The following is an 11918-nucleotide window of genomic DNA, read 5'->3' as shown; positions in this document are numbered from 1 at the left end:
ATGAAATGCTTGGAAGGATGTTAGAGTAGATTTTTATGTTCTTGGCTTGGGATGGTAACCTAGGAATTCTTGAGTTACTAATGGCCAAGTGATTGATAATTGATAGCCATTGACTCTAGCTTCCATTAATTCAATTAGTGAGTAGCTAGGACTTATGGACTTGGATTGATATAGCTCATTTGACTTTCCTTCACTTGTTAGAGGATGACTTAATGGAATTAATCATTGCAATTATCATATTGTGGTTAGTGGTAAGGATAGAGATCCTTGACCATCAACCCTTGCCAAAACCTTTTACCATTTGAATTCCTTTGCAATTTATTTTTCTTGTTTTTTATTCAAAACTCCAAAATATACATGTCTATAACCAATAATAAGAACACTACTCTGTAATTCCTTGAGAGACGACCCGATATTTAAATACTTCGGTTTATTTTTATAGGGTTTGTACTTGTGACAAACAATTTTTTGTATGAAAGGATTCTTTGTTGGTTTAGAAACTATACTTGCAACGAGAATTTATTGTGAAATTCTATACCATCAAAATTTCGTTCATCAGAGAGAGAGAGAGAGAGAGAGAGAGAGAGAGAGAGAGAGAGAGTTAATTTTAGTTAGTTCAGTGGTTAGTTCATTCATTCCCTTTAGTAACTATCGGGAGTTCAAACTCGCATTATGCATATAACAATATATTGGCCAGTAACAAATCTTTAAATGGAGTTCAGCTTCGTAATGGATTAGTCCTTAAATTGTTAGACCGAAAAATATTGTGAAAAAATATTGTAAATGGTCAAATTCATCGCTGAAAGACCACTCGTTCTTCAAATTAGTGTCCAAAAGATTTTTTTGTTGACATGAAAATTTGTTAATGTAGCATGTTAAGTGATACTACAACACACACATAGGAGTCTTAATTAACTATTAGAATGATAAGTTTATGAAATTAAATCAAATCAAAACATAAATGAAGAAAGAACTTGAAACATTGAAATTCCTCAATTTGGATTTATTTAATCTAATACAATAAACTTATTATATTAACCGCCAATTAAAACTACTAGGTGTGTGTTATGGTGTTACTTAATGTGTCACACTAATAAATTTTGATGTTAGTAGTAATAGAATAGATGAAAGGGCTAAAATAACTAACTTAAAATATTTAAAAGATAAATTTAATTAAAAAAATTTTTAAAAACTAATTTAAAAAATAAATAATCTTTTAGAGACAAATTTAATCATTTACTTATATATATTGTATTACTTCTTAATCAAATCAAAATAGAAAGTGCAGATTAGATTAGGTGCTTAATTTATAAAAATGGTTGGACGTCGGAGGATTATTCTTTGTTCATCATGCAAGCCGCCATGTGGAATTACGAGTTCCTTTTCTTAATGCCTCCCACATTAATTAATCTCCTTAGCAACCTGCATAAGGGCAATTATCAACTTCTGTATTTTAATTAAAATTTTGTCCTAGCATTTGCACATACAGCCAGAAATTGTTACGAGTTGATGAAGTTATTTGGTAGGTTTTAATAAAACTATAATGTAATAGTGGAGTAAGTATGAAGTAATGGTCCCAATAACTTTGTTGCTTTTCTTTCTTGCTGATTTATTACGGATCAAGCCATTTTTAAAAAAGATTTGGAACGTGAAATGCCGGGCAACAAATATAATTTAAAATTAAAGTTGGTTGAGAATCATGCATGGGGGTGCAATATTTAAAAATAAAGTTACCAAAACAAAAAATTGGTAGTTTATCAAATGGTATCTGTTATTTTATCATTCAAGTAAATTAATTATATTTTATGTTAAATATTTCAAAAGTCTAGCTTATAAATTATAATATTATATAATATAATTAGTTGAAAATGTAAAATATTTCTAATTGGTTTTCTTTTGATTTCCTTTGAAAACAAAGAGACTAAATTTTCTTATGAGATATTTGGAGAAAGGGCATGAATCAAATATTGGACATCTGAATCACTATATTGATGTTTTAAGGTTTAGGTAGGTTAAATACTTTGTGTAAAGATTCTTTTATTAGACAATTTGTAAGTAGATTTCCCCCATTTTTAAGTTTTTGAAATTTTAAAGTCTTAGTATAGTCTTGGAATATTTCCTTGGTAGGTTGAGGTATGAATTGAGTTATTATTTATTAAAATATTATTCTAAATTTGTGAAAGCCAAAAGAATAGTAAAAGGAAAATAATTTTAATTGATTAATATGAATCAATGTTTTTAAAACTTTTTTTAATTTTTTTATTTTTTTTAGAGGACTTAGAGTTAGAATATTTAGAATTTAGGGTTTATAATTTGAAATATAGGGTTTAGGATATACAATTTATGATTTAAAGTATAAAATTCAGGATTTAGAATCTAGAGTTTAGTATTTACAGTAGATGGTTTAGGGTTTTTGGGGGTGGTCAGTTGGTGGGGGTGGATAGCTAGTCGGTGTTATTGGTTGGCGACGGTAGCGAGTGATCTATAGTGGGCTGGGTGGCCGCTGACAATAGTAAAATTGTGGTGTTGGTAGGAGTATTAAATACTTATTTTGACTTGAAACTTAACTCAATTTTAAAGTACATTTTATCAAGTTCGAATTTATCATTTTTACCCGTTGTAATTTTTAGATCAGGTCCAAATCCTATTTTAAATAGAATAACTTCAACTCAAAGTTATGTTTTATAACTATTTATGAAATTAATATTTTTATACTTAATAGATATTTTTCTATTACATGGTGTTATTTTGTTTAAAAATAATTTATTTTATTATAATGTTATATAATATTTACTAAAAAATTTAATTTTTATGTATTAATAATATAAAAAAAATTTATATATACATCCAATTATATATTGGGATACAAGCAAAAATAATTAATTCTTAAATTCAATATTTAAAGTTTTAATATATTAAAATTACATTTTTTATTAAATTTAATCTTTAAAGTTAAGATTTTGTTAATTTGTTATAAAAGATTTACAAAAATTGCATACACTAAGTATTGGCTCGACCTGGTTTTATCCACTTTATTTGAGATTAATTTAGGACTCAATTCAAATTTTTAAAATAGATTCGGTAAAATATTAAAGGTCGGGTTTACAATATGGGTTTAATTAAATTCAATTCATCATGTTTACTCCTCTAAATGTTGAGAGAAAAAAAGAAAAAAAATGAAAAAAAATAATAAATATAAATAAAATGATAATTTAAAAATAGATTAATATTAATTAAAATATAATTGATTTTTTATGCATTTTAAAGAAAAATGTAACCGCTGAAACCATAAAAGTAAGCTTTTGTTTTATTAAGGGGGAAAATCATGTTAGGGGTGTTTATGGGACGAGTAAAATTGGATTTATTTTGATTTAGATCCGATTCTAAATATACACTGGGTCTATTTTTTAGACTCTAATCCGACCGTAAATCCGATAAAATCTAAATATTTTCGGACCATAATTATATCGGATCCAAATCGAGTGAAAACCGGGTCTTTAAAGCTTTAACAATAATTAAAAAAATTTTATTTATAAAAAAATTTATTTATGACGCACTTATTTATAAAGAAGAAACTTGTTATCGAAAAGTTGATATTCATATTTGAACTTGAATTTGTCTATAAATTCTAATTTGATGCTTCTTTGATCTATTTTCTAATTCAACAAGTGTGATTAAAAATAAAATAATAAATTCATAACTAATATAACATAATATTAAAATAAATTTAAAATATATATCTTTTTTAGTTCTCTCATGTGTACATGGGTCGGGCGAAAATGGATTTATTTTTATCCGGATCCGACCTAAAATAATGATTGGCTTTTTTTTTAATTCTTACCCAACTTTAGACCTGATAAAATTACACCAAATTAATTCTTAAAGTGTTTGAAAGTCAATTAGATCTTTAAATCGGAACGGACCATATATACCCTAACCGTGTTAAAAGAAAACAAATATAAAACAGAAAACTTTTTTTGTCTTTAAAAAACATTAAAAGTAAGCAAAAGAAAGTTGAAAACAGAATGAAGGCAGCTTTGGGCCCAACGTGGCCCAATAGAAGACATGACAAAAGAGAACCAATGGGTGGTGTTAATAAATGTCATTACTTGCAGCAGAGGCACAGTATAGATGGCTTATCTATCTGCCTCATACAATGCTGTATTTGGGTTCTAATTCCAGCTATAGTTGATTGTTGGTTTAAAAATCTTTGATATTTATAGTAATATGTGTGAGTGTGTTGTATGTGTGAAACATGGGTATAATACTTAAGATTGAGGGCTATTTAATCTATTTGACAAATAAAATAAAATAAAATAAATGTCCATATTCCCCGAGGATTCACATCAATCGTCCCTTCACAGCATGCCAAGTGTGTATAATTCCCTCGAGAGTGAAAACGACTTTCTGATATTAAAAAATAAAAAATTAAAAATATTAAATTATTTTCTAATTTTAAATATTTATTTAAATATTATTAAATTAATAAAAAAAATTTTAATAAAAAAATCTTTTTTATTTAAAAATATTATTCATATGCTAAAATTAGCTATCAATATATTTATATATAAATATATAGTGATTAATTTATTTTTAATATATATTTATATTTTAATATATATTTTATACATGGATGTACGTAATATAATTATTTTTTATTTTTTAGTGTGTTTCATAAATTTTTAATAATAAAATTGAAAGCATTAAAAAAATAAAAAAAATTATTGAGAAGTATTTATATTTTTTTAAAAGATTTTTTCTGTTAAAAATAAAAGATATTTTTTACATAATAAATAAAAAAATATTTTTATATTATTATATTCAAACATAATTGATAAATAAAAAGATTTTTTTATATGAAATATCTAATTAAAAAATTACTTTTACTTTTTTTCTCTATAAGATCCTTAAAAAAATAACTAATTTTTTTTAAATTCACCCAAATAAGCTTTAAATAAAAAATTTTGGATTTCTGATTTTATTTAATATTTTCAAAAATTAAACATATATTTGAATTTTTTAATTCATTCATGAGTTAAAAAATTATTAAAAAGATAAATTAAAACTCCTAATTAGTATTCTTTAAAAGAATATTGTGCAGAAATTTTTGCATAAATGGAAATAACAAAAGAAATTTAAACACAGTGCAAAATTTATGAATATTATTTAAAAATATTCTTAGATAAATTACGTTAACTTTATGTTAGTGTGTATAAATGGAAAACTATATGTATAGCGTGTAGTGTATACAATAATGTTGCCATGTGCTGTGAGGAATTGAAATTGGGTCGTATGGATGTTCTCTAGCATGGCTGCAAACCAGACGCGTCCTACAACTAATGTCATAAGTCAACATTGTACAAACCGTGTTCTTTATAGTTGATCTCGCCGACATGCCAGTTATTTCATCCAAAGCCTAAAAGGGTGTGTATTGTTATTGTGGGTATGTTTGCAAATTGCAAGTATTTTAAAGAGTAATTAAGCAATAATCATATCGGGGTACAAAACTACAAATTTGAATCCCCTTAAACGTGATTTACTTTTCCTCTCAAGAGTAAGAAACTAAGAATAAAGACCAATGGCAATGGTTGTAATTAAATATAGGAACGAGGGTAGCCTTTGAGGAGATCGGGGATTGGAGGATAATGACCACAAGGGATGTGATGATGCCACGTCAGACTATTAAATATCACGCGCTCTATGGACCGTGATATTGACCTCTCCATATCCTTTTTCCTCCATATTACGTTTTCTTTTTTTTTTAAAGTACTCCACATTACATTTTGAACCAACGCTCCCTTCAAATTTTTATACTCTTTAAAAAATAATAAGATTTAGCCAATGCGGTGTTTAAGGGAGTTCTTTAAAATAAATATTTTAAATATTTTATTTATTGAACATAATTTTATTTTGAGTGACTAAATAAAAAAAATAAAAAATAAAGACAAAACTAAATTAATTGGCTAGATTTATATATAAATTTATTAGATATTGAAGTTCACTCCATGATGAGAGTAAATGTTTGCGCCAAAAGCAGTTGTTTTAGCTATATAATCTGTAACACTATTCGCATTTCTCCAAATTAAAAAAATAAAGACTCTCTAATTCCAATTCATAACTTCTTGTATATGCTTTGTCAAATCTCATTTTAGAATATCATTACCAATCATTCTTTAGTTTACCAAGAAAATGGTTTTTAAACAGTCTGTTTCACAAATAACCTCACGAAATTCACTATTGCAAACTAGAAGTAAACCTCTCCAAATCGCATACAATTCAGCAAAAAGAACACTACACACTTCGACTTTTCCAATACAACCTTTTAACCAACATCCATCAGAATTACGAATGATACAACTAAAACCAACATAGCCAAAAAGAGCAAAACAACTAATATCACAATTCAATTTAACAGAATTTATATATTTGTATCTTATTATTTATCTTATTTATAATATAAATAAATTAATTATGAGTATATTTTGTTTATGGTGATTGCTATGATACTTACAAATATTTACTTAACTTTATCAAAAAGTTGGAAAATTAATATTAAATAATTATTAGATATTCAAAATTTATTATAAAAAATAAGTTAGATAATAAATTATAGACACCATAAAATTTATTATTATTTATAATATAAACGAGATAAGATACAAATTTTTAAACAAATATCTCATGTGTACACATGATATTCATTATTAATTCGTTTACATAGTAATGAAATATAAGTATTTATAAGTATAAAAATATAATTTTTATAAGTATAAAAATAAAAATATTTTTTAAATAATAAAAATATTAATAATTTAATTTAGATGATTTAAAAAGTAAAAATTGATATATTTTATTACTATTTTGATCAAATAAAATATTAATAAATGATTTAGTTGGATGGTTGAATTAAAAAAATTCAAATACGAGATCAGTTAGAAAACATAAATGGATTATAAAGAAGGAATGCTTACATATAGTAGAGAATATGGGTGTTTAAATCCAAATTGATTCAAATTAAATCGTTTATTTAATTCAATTTAAATTGAAAATCGATTAAAATGATACTAATTTAAATTTGATTAGATTTTATTTTTTGTAAACCGTATGAATCGGATTGAATTTTAAATCTATTTCTCAAAACTGATCCAATCCAATTCAAACTGCATAATGTGTTATAATGTATGAGAAGTGCTACACATACAATTTATTTTGGTTTATAAGTCATACAAGTTAGGTCAAACCCAATAAAAAGGACACTCACCTAGGGGTGGCAAACGAGCCTAAACTCGCCGGGCCAGCCCGCGTAACCCGCCAAAAAAGGCGGTTTGGACTGGAAAATTGGGACCTCCAAATAGTAAAAGCCTGTCTAACCCGCACCGCTTAAACGACGGGTTTTGGCGGGGCGGGGCGGGCTTCCCCGCCGGGCTTAGTATTTTTTTAGTAAGGGGTATTTTTACAATTTTTTTGCCAAAACCCAACTTCCCCCAACCCAACTTACAAGAGAATGAAGATGAAAATTGGGTGTTTTGGATTATATTTATTTTGTTTTAGAGACAATATTTATTTATAATTATATTTTGGATTATGTTTATTTTGTTTGGAGAATAATATTTATAATTATGTTTTGGATGAAAACTTGGTTTATAATTATATTTATTAGATATTTATAATTACAAAGACTTTAATGTTTGTGAATATAAAAATTATAATTTGTTTATACTTTTAGAAATTATAATAGTTAAAAGTAAAAAATAGGAGAGATTTTTTTATACTTTTATATATATTATTTAATAATTAAAAATAAAAAAAGATATTGGTGGGCTTAGCCCGCCGGCCCGCCAGCCCGCCATTAGACGGGACGGGCTAGAAATCTGGGACCGCCTCACTAAGCGGGGCGGGCGCGGGCCAGCCTGCCAAAGAGCGGGCTTCTGGCAGGGCGGGACGGGCTTCCCCGCTTGTCACCCCTACACTCACCCATACGAGCGTGTCAACACGCACGTTACTCAATGGTTTCCATAGCACGCTTTGCGTTCCTCCTCTTCCTCCTCCTCCTCCTCCTCCTCCTCATCCTTCTTTTTTGTGTTTCTCCTCCTTTTTCTTCACGTGTTTCATCTTCATCGTCGTTTTTTTACGATTATTGTTGTTGTTGTATTTTTTTCCCTTTTTCTCTTTCTATTGATTTTGCAACATTATGTATTTTTTCTTTTTTGTTTGTTTTTTCCTCCCAAGAAGAATTATGAGAATACGAAATAAGAAGATGAAGAAGAAGAAGCAACGGAATATGAGAAGGAGGAAGATTGAGAGTTTTGAATTATGCAGAACTTATCAGAATAAAAATACACCATTACATCCAAATATCTTCATGTTACACCCAAATTTGTTGCAAATATAGAAAAATGTTTCCTCTAATGCTGCATTTTTTTCTTTTTTTTTTCTTTCTTTTAGTTAAATGAATGTAAGTTCATCATCTTCCAAGTAATTTTGTAGCATTATGTATTTCTTCTTCTTCTTTATTTGATTTTTTATTTTTATTCTTGTTAAGAGTGTAAAACAAGAAGAAACTTGAGAAGGTAAAATAAAAAAAAGATAAATAAGAAAAAAAAGAAGAAGATGGTGATGATGATGAAAAAAAAGAAGCATCAGAAAATGAGGAGGAGGAAGAGGAAGAATTTTGAATTATGCAGCACTTATCAGAATAAAAATACATTCAAATATCTTCGTGTTACATACAAATTTGCTGTAAATACAAAAAAAATATTTCCTCTAATGTTACATTTTTTTCTTCTTCTTCTTTTTCTTATTTCTTTCTTTCTTTTAATTAAATGAATGTAAGTTCATCCTCTTTCAAGTAATTTTACAGCATTATGTGTTTCTTCTTCTTCTTTGTTTAATTTTTTTATTTTTATTCTTGTTAAGAGAGTAAAACAAGAAGAAACTTGAGAAGGTAAAACAAAAAGAAAAAGATGAATAAGAAAAAAAGCAGCAGAAGATGAGAAGCAGGAAGAAGAGAAGTTTTGAATTATGCAGAACTTATCATAATAAAAATACACTCAAATATCTTCGTATTACACCCAAATTTGTTGCAAATACAGAAAAATATTTCTTCTAATGCTACATTTTTTTCTTCTGAATTGAACCACACCTCAGCCACTTGATTGGATTCAAAATAATAATAAATTTTGTTCTAGTTTAATTGACAATCTGAACTTGAATTATTCATTATCTTCAACAACGAGATAACTGATGATGGATGAGAAAGAGAAAAAGAAAGGGGGAAAAGAAATTCCAATGAAAAAAGAAAGAGGAAGAGGAGGAGGAGGAGGAGGAGGAGGAGGAAGAAGAGGTGGTGTTGATGACGACAAATAAGAAGAAAAAGAAAAACGTGCAGTAACGGTACAAAGCGCGTGAATATAAATGACTTGTAAAGATTTATATAAAAAAAATGCTTCTGTGTGGAGAATCATTCTAATAGAATATCCATATTTTATTTATAGTATAAACAAATTAATTATGAGTATGTAAAGTACGGTTTTTAATTTACATATGGCCCCAACGCTGGTGTATGAAGACGATATGGGGGTGGGGGGTGCTTAACAAGAATGTGGGACAGTCCTGAAGCAACTCGGACCCTCCGAGTTATCAACAGAAAACGCATGGTCCGAGTTCCATGCATTAGGGTGACGCCACTCAGCAACTCGGACCCTCAGAGTTCTTGAATGCATGCGGACCGTCCGATTTCCGTTTCGCCAATCGCACGGTCCGAGTTCGCTGGACAGGAGACACGCGTCGCTTCCCCACCTGATGCATATACGGTGCTATGTTAAAACAAGAAACCCCTCTCTCTCACCATCCAAATACACCACTATCTCACATTTCACTCTCAAACTCAGCTTCTTCTTCCTTTCTCTGTACTGGTGTTGCATGGTGGAGGAGAAGAAAAATGTCAAAAAAATATAAAATTAAAGATGTTGATCGATCTGAGCTTCACATTATTCATTATCTCAGTGATCCTGATTATGTAAGTATTTTTTAAATTTTTTAAAGTTTTGCTAAAACGTATTTAATTTTTTATGTGAATAATTATTAAAATTTAAAAATTAATTATCATGATTGTTGTTGTTAGTGTTAAAGTCTAAGTAGTTGTGAAATATAAATAAAATGATTATTATATAGTTTTTTTTAAATTTATTTACAGATTATTAATTATATTTATATATCAATGTTAGGCAATTTTTTATTATTATTGTTGATAGGTTTTGTGTTTTGGAGTGTTGCAGAGAGGGAGAGACCGTAGTTATTAGTAGTAAGTCACTAGGAGTTTAATGTTTTTGTTTTTTGAATTTTATATTAATTTTTATTATAATTATAATTAAGTGTAATACAATCTTATTTAAATTAATTTATAAAAAAAATTAAGTATAATTGTTCTGTTATGGCAGTAGTTATATTAATGTTTTGTGAGAAAGTGTTAATGCTGAATGATTAGTTAGATTCTTTTTAATTAAAGCATGTTTGATTTTCCTTTATGAGAATATTTATAAATTATTAATTTTAGTAATTATTATTAGCAAGTTAATGATTACTGTTGTTAGAATATAATTGATGGCATATACTGATTGTTAATAATTTTTATTATGGAGGAAAAAATATTTAGCAAAAGAGTAATTAACATTCGACTTTATTGTAAATGATGTAATATTGTTGAAAATATTGATTAGGAATATATGTGGGTGTAATGGGTTTCATCTGCAGTTACGAATAATTTTTAGGATTAATTAAATTATTTTGGAAATTAGAAGAATTAGTTATATAATCAGTAAATTCATTCATGATGGTAAGTTAGTAGTTGTTAATTATCTGACTAGTAAGTTGTTATGTTTTTTTTTATTGTAGAAATCAAGAATGCTGACATGTAACCATCCAGTTCCTCCGGATCGGTACAACGATAGGGTGGAGGATCATTTGCGAATTACCGGGTTCTATCATGTGTCTCAGATTGGGATAGTGCAGTGTCAGAAAGCATTGGTAAATGCTCTAATCGAACGTTGGCATCCAGACACACATACGTTTCACCTTCCCATTGGTGAATGTGCTGTGACACTTGAAGATGTAGCTTTAATTCTTGGTCTTCCCACAGATGGTCTTCCAGTGACAGGGATGACAATGAGTAGTTTTGAAGCTTTGGAGGCGGAGTGTTTGCTTCAGTTAGGGGTTGCACCGCGAAAGGAGGAGTGTAGATCTAGCGGCATAAAACTGACGTGGCTGAGGAATCTAAAAGAGAATTTACAGTTGACTGATGAAATAAATATACAGAGGTATGTTAGGTGCCACATTATGTTGCTGATTGGAACGATCCTGTTTGGGGATAAGTCTGGGGCAGGTGTTCATTGGAAATTTCTACCCTTGCTACGTGATTTTGTGAATATTGGACAGTATAGTTGGGGCTCGGCATGCCTAGCACACCTTTACAGGGCGTTATGCAGGGCATCTCGTTATAACTGTAAGGAAATAGATGGTCCACTAACACTTCTGCTGGTATGGGCTTGGATCCGACTACCTTATCTATCGCCGGTTCCTAGAGAACCACGCAGTTTTCCACTAGCAAACAGGTAATACTATGTTACAATGTACCCATTTCTTGATATTTAAGCTTCAGTTGACCTAATTGAGAACATCATTTTAGGTGGCGTAACTGGGAGCGTGGTGACCGACGATTTAGATATTTGAAGCTAGATCACTTTAGGAAGGCTTTTGATGAACTTCAGGAAGGACAGGTGTGTTTTAGTAGAACAAGTTTTCTTAGAAAGCATCATGCGTTTTTAGAATTTACTTGCATTGTGGGTTGTTATGATGAGTATTCCCTAATTTTTTAGTTTGTCTGGGTTGCTTATGCTGTGGATCGTGTGGATCCAAACATA

Source organism: Arachis stenosperma, chromosome 10 (genome assembly GCF_014773155.1).
Source record: "Arachis stenosperma cultivar V10309 chromosome 10, arast.V10309.gnm1.PFL2, whole genome shotgun sequence".
NCBI classification, from domain to species: domain Eukaryota; kingdom Viridiplantae; phylum Streptophyta; class Magnoliopsida; order Fabales; family Fabaceae; genus Arachis; species Arachis stenosperma.
Note: the sequence above shows the minus strand (reverse complement) of the source record.